Here is a 13748-nt window from a genome sequence, read left to right as displayed (position 1 = left end):
CTGACACAATACTGGGAACACCGGTTCCCCTATCAATATTCACTCTGCGTCCTGGACTGCAAAGAACAGATGGCTTTCCTGTTTTTTTTTTTTTTTTGCACCAGCCCAAAGGAAACTGTTGTAACTCATGCATACCAAGCACAACATAGGCTTAAATAATGAGATGTCACTCTGCATAATGTCCACATTTCTGACGGAATTGGCTCGTAATGGATTCTTAATTAATGCTTGTAAGTTTTGTAAGGCATCAGTGACCGCATTAATGATAAGGTTCTCAAACTGCCCCTCGCTTGCTTTTTGAAGTGGCTGGACATGAATGCGATGATGTTGTTGACGGTGACGACGACAACAGCTTTATTAGCATTCCCGTGTCTGTGCGGGCTCCAGCCTGCCACACATCCATCCGAGGAGTTCTAATATTCTAGAATGTGGGCTCAGAGCATTATTTGTCTTAAGTGTCAGAGGCACTTGACATTCCGGGGCCCTCTTGCTTACATCTCAGATACAGAGGGAGACGGGGATCTGCCCAACGATTTGGAGCCATCTGAGGCAGAACTGATCCATCACAAGTCTCTTCTCCATGCACTTAAAAAGTTAACCACGAAGATGACTTTCAGGAAACTCTGAAGTGAGATTAGAAACCAAAACCTCGACCAAACCAAAGAGGGGGATAGCCAGTCCCTGAGCTGCAGAGGGATGGAATGAGAGCACTGCAGCAAGACAGGCTTTGACCCATTCAGCAATTTGTCCAAGGCTAGTTAAGTGGGGGAAGAAGCAGAATTGCTTCTGTGTGAGGCGCTTTTCCTTATTGGTCTTTCAGATCTAAAGTCATCCAACTGTCCGCACATCCCGCACCGTGTTATTTCTACATTTCGACGTTTCCGATTTGGTTTTTGAGAAAGTGAATATCATCGATGAAAATTGCATTGAACCTGTTTTTCCCTGCCTCTCTTCGTCCACCCGGCAAGCGCGCGAGAGGAACCTGAACTCCGTCGCCGTGTCTGATGAATGTCTCAGCGATGATTTATTTCCACCGGATACCCATAGCATCACCGTCCTGTCAGAGTGATTCACTATGATCAAGGAGCAATTTCAGCAGATACACTAGAACGGCGTTTCTGATTTAGTTTTTGACATTTTTGCCAATATGTCTGACATGCAATATATGCAAATTGAACCTCTCTAATAAGCATCTTCTTTGGTTCAATTGGTGCGGACCCTTTTCTTCGCTCCCTCTCATCTGACGGTCTGCACATCTAATTTCTGTCATAAAAATGGCCTTATTATTTTCCTGATAAGGGCACACCTATTGAGATGTCACTGTTCGGAATTTCGCGAGGCAATCAACCCATCCGTTTTGTATGGAGTGGAAACGCCGCGTGCACTTCTCAGTGGGGGATTTCCTCTCCACAGCATGTACATACATGCACAGGTGCACACATATCGGAGCACATTATCTTCAATAAGACTTGAATGGTGGGTGGTTTTGTGACTTATACAAGGCTTTTTAGTTCTTCCAATGTCTTCCTGACGTGCTCTGACAGTGGAGGCATTCATATTTTCTACTGATATTTTCCTCACCCAAAGACAAAACAACAGGTGCTTCGGGTCAGTGGGAGTTACATTAACCTGCGGGGGGAGCAGCTGTAATGATATATATATACACATGTTTCAAACCAGACCTTCTGCCTCAGGGAGGTTCTGACTCGTCCCCGACGCAGTCCCTGCACTCCCTCAAGGTGTGTGTTCTCTCTCCGAGAGGTTGAAAAATGAACAGTACCAAAACCGATCCGGGGGAACTGTTACAGAGCAGCTGCACTGTGAAATTGATATTAATTAGAATTGATTATTCAATCTGAGACACATGGGTCATTAATTTCTAATCCATCCCCTCAATCAATAATGTACCCCTCTCTCTGTCTCTCTCTTTCTCTATAAAGCATCTTTTATAGCTTTTAACTCTTGTTTATAAATTGAAATGATTACAATGTTAGCATTACTTAATTAAAGCCAAGGCTTCACAGCCTCATTGTTATTTTTACGGAATTGTATGCCTCTACAAGAGGGAAAAACTAATTAAGTCTGTAGTTTTGCTATTTGCTATGTTTTGCTATTCTTGTAGACAAATGTGTGGCGTAACTTTTGAGTGTTGTGTGTTTCTTTTTCTTTTTTTTTTTTTACCTCAGCTGCACTGACTGTTTTTCATCAGTGTAGTGTTGGGAGGCGACAGGAGTCTATGAGATGATATATAGGAGGCTGTCAGGCGATTTCACACACTCTTTGGCAGACACGTGGAGTCGTGGGCAGCGAGGATTCAGCTTCACCAGATCAGCCACTTGTGCTGATCGCATACGGTTGAAGTGAGCCACGGACTCACAACAATCCCCGCTGTATGCTTTTCAAATGTATACATTAGATTCATGGTCAGCCCTCCATGATGGCGCCAGGTTTGGTCCGCGTGGCGTGCTAATCCTCACAGCTGCTGGATGGCCCGTATTTCCTCAGGTAATGTTTTTGCAAACATTACACACATATAGCATGTCACTGCTTTGTTGTTGATGTAATTGCTGCCACCTGGAGTCCCTCAATCTAAAGAAAAACGAAAGGCCTACATCGATGACGTGGGGAAACAGTGTGGGATCATGTGTATTCTTCTCTGTTTTGGTTCCCTTGTGCGTTTGTGATTCACAGGTGGAGCTTTGGTTGCAGAACACACACTGTTGCTGTAACTAGGAGCTACTAATAGTTCCTTCTTCAGTCTGAAGTTTTGGTTTGGTTTGCCCCAGAAGTTACAGCAGAGGCTGGTAGTAGAGTGGATGACGTCATTCAAAGGCGACTAATATGAGACCATAAATATGAATTTATACGGATTTCTATGGTTTCAAAGAGTGTTATAAACATTTTGGGTAATGTAAGTACACAACGTGACAAAAATATAAGACTACTCGCATTATTTTTAGATTTTAAAGCAAACTACCCTGGGAAATGCTTTTTTCCCACAAGATTTACTTATTTATTTGTCCTTTCCAGAATCTGATAGCAGGTGCCTCTTGTCACATGCTGTAAATATACATAGATGTGGCAACAGGTGGTGTTAAAAAGGTTTTGCAGCACAATATGGCTCCTTCTTTATTGCGGCAGTCGTTTCCATCGACACAACAATGGAATTTTTTTTAATAGATACTTTATTAATCCCCTTAGGGAAATTTTCTGCATTTTGACCCATCCTAGAATTAGGAGCAGTGGGCTGCCACACTGAGTAGCACCCGGGGAGCAATGGGGGTTGGGTACCTTGCTCAGGGGTACCCCAGCCCTTTCGACTTGGTTGGGACTTGAACCGGCTCTTCAGATTACAAGCCAAGTTCCCTTTCCACTTGGCCACAGGTTGCCCTAATCATCTTTTAATGTTGCCAGTTATGAGTATACTTAGTCTTGTCACATTTCCGGCGTGGACCTAGGATCGCACGTATAATATAAAAAAAAGTAGCAAACAGCTAATGACCAAAAACTAAGCAACAGTCAGGTTTATTTCGTCAGAAAAAAAGGAAGAAAAAAAAATCCTTATTCAGATGCAGGCACCCTATATCTTCCCACCGCAAACCGCTTTATATGGACACGGAAAATGAACACAAGCGTCTTCAAGCAGAGTGATTTGCCACAATGCAGCTTGATTGGACGTTGATTGTGTTTGTTGGCTCAACCTTAATTATCCCGGCTGATTGGCGAGCATCTCCCACCTCTGACTGCTGACGCATATCACCATGAGATTGCGAGGAGCAGCATCCTGCGTCTGTCAACAGCAACATCTCAAGTGCCACTGAGGCTTCTAACGATCATTTACCAACACTCGAGGCTGCTCAGATTTGATTTGGAGTGTTTCCTTCTTCCTTTTTTTTGCCCGGCTCTTTCGCGAACTTGCCTGTTGTTGAATCATCATTGTTGAGGATGCTATGATGGCTCTGAGCTGATTAAATTACCACATTTCTATCTCATTCGAACAATAAGAAGCTTGGCTGCATTCACATACACGCACAAAAGCTATAGATGGACATCTGGTATAGTTCCACTTTGATGCATACATTTCCTCATGCGTAATCATCACAGTTATCTCCCCCCCCCCCCCCAGAGTAATCTTATCTTCATATACTGAACCCTTCTGGTCCAGTATTTGAATGGATATTCATATAATTGCTTCATAGACTTCCATACAAGTATATGAACCAATTTTTATGAGATTTCTGATAACAGGCGAGAAAAAACCTGGCACAATCATTTATTCATCTAATAGGATCTTGGAATATGTTATTGATTTCTAAGCGTTTTCCATTTAATTGGGTGTCAAATGATGTGCAGGAGAGCCAGACAGTGTGGAAGATGAAAATCTTGTAATATCGTTTGAAATTAACCTCCTTAGGAAGGAAAACGGCACCTACGTATGATTTGTAATCCAAAGCTGTTTTCTTAATGCAGCAGCATTCAATACCGAGGGTTTAAACACATTAATGCATTTTAACTTTTTTTTTTTTTCATGCTTGTGTGGCATGGTAAGCACTTTAAAGGCACCCTGTTGTGGTTTTGATATTAGTTTTTAATGTTATAAAGTTGTCGGGAAAAAATGGATGCACTGAAACGTGGCTTTTGAGACACCAACTATTGATTTTCAACATTTTTAACTGATGTTACAAACAATATGTACCTTTTTGTGCATTAGAATACAAACATCAGTTGAGGTTTCAGTCCTCTACTGATTTCAGTCAGATTTTTGGCTGGAGGGAAGATGGCCGAAACAAACTGAGAGAACAGAGAAATGCGCCAACAAAGTTTAAATCTGGAGTTAGATGATTAGACTGAATCTTTTATTTGATTGCATGAAAGAGGTGTTGACAAAGTTTACTTTGTGGCCCCGATTTACAGTTTAAAATGATGAAAGCAATCCAAATATATTGCACGACATGATATCGCAATACTCAACAAGCAGCTTAACAGTACTATCGCTTATCCATTTTGTTCCTTCAAAAAAACTCTTAACTACAGTGGATTAAAAAGCACAATATCATCCTTTACTATGTGGCTTACATCCAACAGGAGTACACAACCTAGAGATCATGTGGTACTTGGAAAACAAAATTAATTAAAACCCATTAAGTAGTCATATTGAATTGTCAAAATTAGCTTCACATAAACCCTCCATTAAATACCAGTTAAGGACTCAAATGGCCTAGTACTTTAACTTTTGATGGGTTTTTTCTTTAATACCAAGAATCTTCTTTTACACTGTCTAACTAAACTACTTAGATTAGATGATGCTTGAATATGGGCCCACAGCTAATTTTTTTGCCTCGGGCCCATTAGTTGTTTAATCTGGCCTTTGATATTTCTAATTTTGCTCAAGTAAAGCGTGTGAACACTTTTCCCAAAACTACCATGGAAAATGACCACCATCGCAGAGTAACCACTGTGAAATTACAAACATTTTCTGATTTCCAAAGATTGACTTCCCTCACAGTATTCATATGCACTTATACGTATCTCATGAAATACGTTCATAGCGCCATATTATTGCATAATTACCAATATCTACGCGTTAGTGTGATGTTTGATGAACATTTAGGGTTTATTGAAGCATAGCATCACTGCGGGGCCTCAGTTAACTAGAAAAGAAATTACACCGATTTCACACTCTGGTCCCCTAACACACAGACACAGACTCAGACGCTGAGCGCGGAGCGGTGTATTTGTGAAATTGTGACATAAATCGAAATAATTCATAAATGACCTTGTCTAGCAGCGGTGCCTCGGTCCTCTGATGAGTACATGTCACAGCAAAGGATTGTCTAATAAGTAATGCACCGGGAAGCCTGGCCAGAGAATCCCTGAAGCAATTCTTTTGTAATTGATGTTGCAACATAAAATGGCTCTCAGTGGGCCAGGCTGATTAGGTTGGGGTTTTTTGTAACCGTCTAGCCACTCGGCTCTCACAAACAGTCACACAGCAGGTGGACTCGCATCACATCCAATTATCCCATTAAAGCAGATCCCATTCTTGTGTGTCCCGCTGCGCGTCTCACTTCTCATCTCATGTCTAAAGGCGTGTTTGCTGACCAGAAGGGAGAGCACATTAATATTAAATCTTGATCACTGGCACATCACTTGCACGGTCGAGCAACCGTGGAAACAAACACAGACACACGACATCTGAAGTTTGTTCCAGAGTATTGAATGTGGTCCACAATTTAAAAAAATAACCCCCGTTGTCAAAAAAAAGCATACTAAACAGATACTAAAAAAGATACTAATTTGTAATCATATTGACACGAACAGTGCCATTTTCGGTAATGTTAAAAGTGTTATTTAAAGGTATATGCAAAGTATACACAACAACACAACAGTATTTAAATGGCTGACTGGAATGTTTTCCAATTTAAAACGTCGGAGAGTGTGGGCTGCAAACCACGGGAAGTTTCCGGAATACGGAAACACAGGCAGAGCTGGTATCAGTCAAAGTGTCTCTGTTTTGAAGCAGCAGCAGAGTCACAGCTGCAGAGAAAACTCATATGATGTGAAAACATGACATGTCAAGATGAGAAACAAACAGCGAGAGGAGAGGGAATTAACTAACCTTGGTTGAAGCTTTCTGTTTCTGTCTCCGTCTACATCCACACTGGCATCTGTCTTCAACTTTACTCCAAGCATTCAGTCATCTATAATTTATCTGCTGACCTTCGTTGTTCTTATGCTCTGGCTGAAACATTTTTGAGAGGGGTAATGAGGCTTTATAGGTTGCGAATATTCTGCATTCTTGATGCATAACTACGGCTTCCCGGCAACCTGGCTGTTGAAGTGCTCCAAGCTGCGTTAGTGGGTAGGTGGCAAAACATAACACAACAAACGACATAACAGACCCAAAATGAAAATGTCTGTAATCAGTGAAGCCAGTTATTTAAGTTAACATGTTTCCTTCATCTCTAATGTCATACCATGTGTCCATTTTATGACTTCATGTAATATATATATCTTACAGCCTTATTTGATCAGCAGCAAAAATATGGTGCCAAGTCAAAAACATAATTGTCAGTTTCTTAAAAAATAATATTTAACTGTGGTATTTTTGCCTGGGTTTCAGTATTGTGCCTCGAATTCTAGTATCCTGACAATCCTGTATGTCTATCTTCCTTGTATACTTTCTCAAATAATTAAAATGTACTGCATGGCACTACGCTCTAACAAATGATGTCTTGGCTCAACTTAAAAAATTGATGTAACATTTTGCATTTTAATTCATAAGTCATAATGTGTTAAAATGACTAATTTTAGTTGTTCTAACTTATTTATTTTCCTTTTTGTTCTACTCAGAAATGTCCATGCAAATTGTTACATCAATGTTTTAAAGTTCAAGAACTTATTTATCCAAGTCAGAATAAATCACACATTGAAATTCCAGTTTTGTGATGAAATGGTTCATTCAAACACCAGTCAGCATCCCACTTACAGTAACAGGACTGAGTGTATATTGAAAAAAATGTAACCTTCGTAAAATAAATAAAGAAACTTACAACGTTAAATAGTCTTGTTTAACTGTCTCAAAAAGACTGAGTATGTAAACAACACATTGCAAATAACAGTGTGACATTTCCTCTCTAATTTGAGGATAGCTTAAATGTCACATTTTTTTTGCAGTTTATTTGTAAGCAACATTGTTGTTCAATTGTAGAACACATTACAGAGACATAGCATCACAGTTATCTACTAAAAACAAAACATGACATTTACTTTATGTATGTCTCTGTGAACTCAAAGTAAAGTGGTGTCTGGTTTACCTCTTTAAATAGCAACTCCTCCTTTTCCCATTTACACCATTAGGCCACGGATGGCAACCTCCCTCCTTGCCCCAACAGAATTGTCCTGTGAATAAGAAAAATAATGTAATGTTTGGTAATTACATACAAAAGACAGAATGGTGAGCTTTATGAGGCCTAATGTATATCTATCTATATATAATCTAAATGATAAATAATATCTATATAATCTCACCTGTAATTTAGTTTTAATTTATATTCATTTATATTTTTTTTTATGTTTTCGTCGACTAAGCCATGAACAATTATCTGACATTATATTCCCTTGTATGAATTAGAGTTCTACAATTCTACAATTCACTTAGCAGACCAATGTAATGTACAGCCTAGCTATGAAGCTATTGCTGCTCAAACCTTCAACACAAATTTGAAATACATTTGAAAGTTAAACTACCGCCAGTAAAATGAAACTTAACAAATACTAATGTTTAACTGAATTACTACACCATTACCGCTAGCTTACACATTACCACTGGAAAAGCATCTAGTGTTGTGTAAAATGATTTATTGTAGGCTACTCTCAGTTATTAGCTGTCGTGAATAAAATGAGTCCAAATTGTACTCACCAAGCCGTAAAGTTGGTGAACCGCGTTATTCCAACTGTGCTCTCCCCAGTCCTGTCTTTCAAAGCCTTGTACTCAGCTTTTAACAGACAACACAGATTGTTTTTAAGTTGTACTAACTTAGCACACGTCTATGTTATGTTAAGGCAGAAATATCTGTTCAAAATCCATGTATTATTGAGTTAAGACTGTTTTATTTAATTTCATTTAGAACAAATTATTATACTAAGTTATCAACTCATTTATAATGTATACACGTAACGAACTCATTTTTTAGTACATTATTCAGCTTCTAAATAGATCCAGCGTTTGACCATGTGCTTCATCAGGTTTGAGGTGTTTTCCCGGCTCGCCTTGCATTTCACGTCGCAAAAAAACCCAAAACATTATACACTATAAATAGAGCATTGTGTTAGGTATCCATGCAGCATTAACCCAGTGGCTCTTGAGTAATTGGACAATTAAAATAATCATGCTCTGAAACAAACTTGCAGTGTACTTGTGTTGACGGCTGAGCATCACTGCCACTAACGTGCGGCGGTGCATTGCGGCTGTCAAGGCTCCTGAGCAGTAGCCGCCATGACTTTGTCTGGTGTGACATTTGAAACACTATTTACATAATGAAAGTAGAAGGAGTGTCCAAGTCGGTGTCTCATCCTCCGTGCTAATGATTTCATGCTGTTTCCTCCAATCTATGAGGCTTGATTTAGAAGGACACCTCACTCTGCCCTTTTCCGTGACACATCTTACTTTAGAAACAAAACAGAGAAACTTGGGGGGAAAAAAAATCCAACTTTCAGTGTCGTACAATAACCATGTCCATCGCATATTGAAGTGTGCAAATTAGGTGTATTTCATAAAGTTGTGTGATAACTCAAATATATAATGACAAGCACGTGAAATTGAATATGATAAAAAAAAAGTCTGTCTGTCTTGGGAAAACAAAGCAAAACTTTATCCCTCCAAAATGTCATTCCCTGTCATAATATTAAGAGAATGAAGTCGTAATATTATGGGAATGAAGTCGGAATCTTTCCAGAATAAAGTCGTAATATCATGAGAATAAATTTAATAACTCAGTAAAATGAGGAACGTGGATCATTTGGTGAATTTACATTTTGATTAGGGCTTCATAAATAAAGAAAAAACTCTATTATTATTTTTGTCACATCAGCACCACATTATAATAATAATCTTTAGCATCAGGACTTTGCAAGAAACTGAGTCTGTTTGGAAGAAAGAATCCCACAGATAAGGAGGAAATCATCTCTTTTGTGGAGGAGGAAATGGCTGATAGTGGTCGACTGCAGGCGATCGCTGGTTCTTTTGCTATTTAATAACAAGAACAACAACAATAATAATAATAATATTAATAATAATACATTAGATAATGATAACAATCTCGTAATATTACAACTTTATTCTTGCAAAGTTATGATTTTATTCTCGTAAAATTATAACTTTTTCTTACAATATTATGACTTCTTTTTAATATTACTTTATTCTTATAATATTATGAATTTATTCTCGAACAATGTACTATTTTGGCCCTTATACTCGTAATGATCCACATATTTGATTTGGCAGTGATTTTTACACCAAATATCCTTCCTTCTATTTATCTGGGCTTGGAACCGGCAAAAGGAGAACACTGGATGTGTCCAATTTAAAGTGTTAACAATGAGCAATGGGGAGGGGATTGGGTACCTTGCTCACAGTTGCCCCAGTCCTTGACCTGACAGGGGACTCAAAGTGGTCACCCCATTGGTCACAAGCCAAGGTCCTCCATCATCTTTAATCTTTGTACAACCATGTTACTACCAAAATGAATCTGATTCACCTGGCACACTAAATAATGCCATTTTATAATGCATCGCGGTAGCTAATTAACTAACATATGGGATTGATTTGTGCTTGTCCAAAAAAATCAGGCAAAAGCCATCACATTGCTAATAAATTGATGCTGATCTGGTAGCAGGGACGAAGCAGCCAAATGCCAAGAGAATTTGATTTACTTGTATGTATATGTGTATATATATATATATAAATATATATATATACACACATATATCTATACGTGTGTGTATATGTGTATTTCTATCAACGAGTTCTCAGTGGTGCAATCGATCTTGCTGCAAAGCCTTTTGTTCTCTGAAGTAATAAAGCAGCATATTGATTTATTGGCGAGCGACAGTTACCTTTTGCCTCCTCCTCTTGTTCTGTTCTGTTTCGTTTCACTGTCGGCTCCCCTGGGGAGGAAAAGGTTTCTCTGTATGAAAGCTGAAGCTTGTACATTTGCAACAACAATGCAATGCACATCCATACTGACACTGAGATTTAGGCTCCTGGTGAAAAACACAATGCAAGAGGTATCGATTAGGACAAGTCCTTTTTTTTTTTTGTTGGGGGAGTTGGTATCGGTCAGGACGCTGAGCTTCGTCATTGTGTACAAATATGTTTGTTGATTTTTCATGATCTCCTGGAGTTGTCATAATAAGTGTGAGAAGCCATACTTTTGTAAATATGATCCCGGAATTAAAGGTCAATAAGTCACAGATATGAGAGCAGAAGCAACTTTACTCAGCCACAGTTGATGTGTCCAATGCACCCACACATATAGAAAAACAAGACTGTAATGAGTTCTAAATCTAAAACTAGAAAAGCATATCTTTGCTGTTCTAGAGCCCGAGAGTTTCAGTGGTTGGACATGTAGTTACAATTAATCATTTCAGTTCAACCATCCTTATTTATTTGCCTATTTTTCCACAATTCATCACAATATCCATCTATCTGAAGCATACACAATCATGCTAAAAAGATAAAGAGCAGGAATTACATTCTTTTCACTGCTATCTGTCAGTATCCTGCTGTATCCATCGTTTTGTTCTGTTTACTTCTCTTCTCATTATTTCCTCAGTCTTGTGATTAGCGACACAATTGGAAATCATGATGTAGTTAAGCTGGTGGGTCAAATTGTCAGGGGTGCTCCAATCAGTACAAATATTGCTTTGTCAGTGTTTTATACCGCAGATACCAATTTGAAAGTCACCTTAGCCTTCTGTGGATATGAAAAATGAAACCCAGTGCATAACATGGATTCAGTCTTCAATATTTTACCGAGGATAAATTGTGAGAATCTGATAATGCAATGTTTTTATTTCTCATAAATGGGTTTTCCTCACTTTGTCAACCCTAACCCCAAGTTTCTTGTGTCACATAGGAAGTGGTTCATTTTATGTCAAGATCGACAGCATCATTGTGCTAATAAAGGCTAACAAAGGATAATGACCCAAAGTTATATATAAATCTCCACCTGTAAAACTGGGTAAATCAGGTGTTCTTGAGATTTGACTGACAGTCTATTGAGCATCAAAGCCTCAATGATCAAAGCTCATCCTCTTGTCCGCCGCTATTTAGGGAGGCTGCATTTACTGGTGTCATAATATAATAAATAAATAAATAATAATAAAAAAAAATGGAATGAATAATGACTCGCTGCATCTGCAGGACAGATTTTTAGAATTGGTCTGGGAATTACTTAATGAGCAAGGTGCTTTTAAACATCATAATTAAAGTACCTTAGGATTCATTATAATTGGAGTGTGTGCCGTCCACATCGCTCACTACTCAAACTGTATTTTTTTTACCTGAAGATGACTAAAATGTATTAGTGTTTAATGGTTTGCCAACTCGCTGTGAGGAACCTTTTTTTTTTTTTTTTTTTTAATTTAATGACTGCCACCTTGAAATAAAGTCACTGTAAACTCACAAACAGGACCAGCGGTGCAGTTTCTCATTCTACCAGAGCTACTCGTTTTCATGCTGCAGTGAAGCACTCGTTCCTGCCATGTAATTGACAGGGCTGTATTCAGGAATAAGACATTCTGACGTTAGGTAATACATTCCACCACTCACTCATCTCATCAAACACTACTCATCCGTACGCAGCACTCATTCGGTGTAGCGTTTGACAGGAGTTAGAGTTGATGGGATGAGCTGACAAATTGAAGGTGGTGAATGTTAACCTTCACAGGTGCTTGACTTCCCTTTGGTCCGTCGTGTCACTGAAGTACATATGTTTGTAGATTAGAGGTGGCGTCTTTTACCTGACATTAATATGCAGACAGAATCTTTCACCTACAGCAGAGGAACATGATCATGTTTGATCAGTCACTGAACTATGTTTGTGTTTTCACTTAACACCAGTGTTCATTACTGATGCTGACACTACGATAATTGACTCGAGGAACAGTCTTTGACTGAAACAGAAGCATTACAGCTGAGGCCGGCATTTTTTAGTTAATGGTGTTCTTCCATCATTTTCCAAACAGTCTAACCATCATTAACAAAAAACAAAAAACAAAAAGAAAATTGCTGACTTGTGCCATTTTTTAAAAGTTCACATAATTAGTAGGAGGTCAAGAAGTAAATTTGACTTGTTTACTTTTAGTCTTCAAAGTCTACTGAGGCCATAGCTTGTTCAGTGTGCTTTTGTTGACTGAAAACAACTGCAAACACTAGTGTGTGAGCCTGGAAAAACCTGTCATGGTTTGTAAACACAAATGTTTACAGCATTTACAGAATTTGAGTTAAACCAGAAAACTGGCATTTGAATTCTTGACAGGAATAGAATGTCAATCTTGGGGTTTAATTCCAACTCACACCATATGCGTACATTGACGGTGCTATAAAGCCGAAGCTCATTATTTAGGTGCATGTCAGCCCCTGTGGACCATAGTGGCTTTAGTTGAATCTGAAAGCTTCCGGGGCAACAAGTAACAATGCTAACGAGGCAGAAAAAAGGCTTGTAAACTTTTGCAGAAACAATTGAGTGTTACATATCTGTGAAGGTTCTCAGTCATCCAGGTCATCGTCATTTTCCATAGGTAGCTGTAGGCGACTGGACTCACCCAAGAGGCTTATTCAGTTCTGACTGACCTCCTGACCACCTGAGTTGGTGGTAAGCTGACTGCTTTTGCTGCTGTTAACTTAATAGCTACACAGTTTCTTTAAACCAGACATTTCGTCTCCGTTTGACGCTTGATGCAGGTGCCTTGAGAACAAAGCAATGGTGTCAGGGAATAGAGTCATGGCTCTACTTCAACTGTGTGACAACACGATGTTGACTTTCTGATAACTCACATATACATCCTTCAGTCCAATGGTCGCTCGGCAGGATATGGTTGTTCCTTTCCACCCCATGTCTGACAAACAGCGCCTGAAAAGGCGTGAGTTCTGACCAACTCTAAGTAAGTTTACCCACCCTTACATGATCAAATGTAACCAATAGGGAAAAGGGCGATCAAGCAGATCTTAACCTCTTGTCTTT

Source organism: Solea solea, chromosome 9 (assembly GCF_958295425.1).
Source record: "Solea solea chromosome 9, fSolSol10.1, whole genome shotgun sequence".
Lineage (NCBI taxonomy): Eukaryota > Metazoa > Chordata > Actinopteri > Pleuronectiformes > Soleidae > Solea > Solea solea.
Note: the sequence above shows the minus strand (reverse complement) of the source record.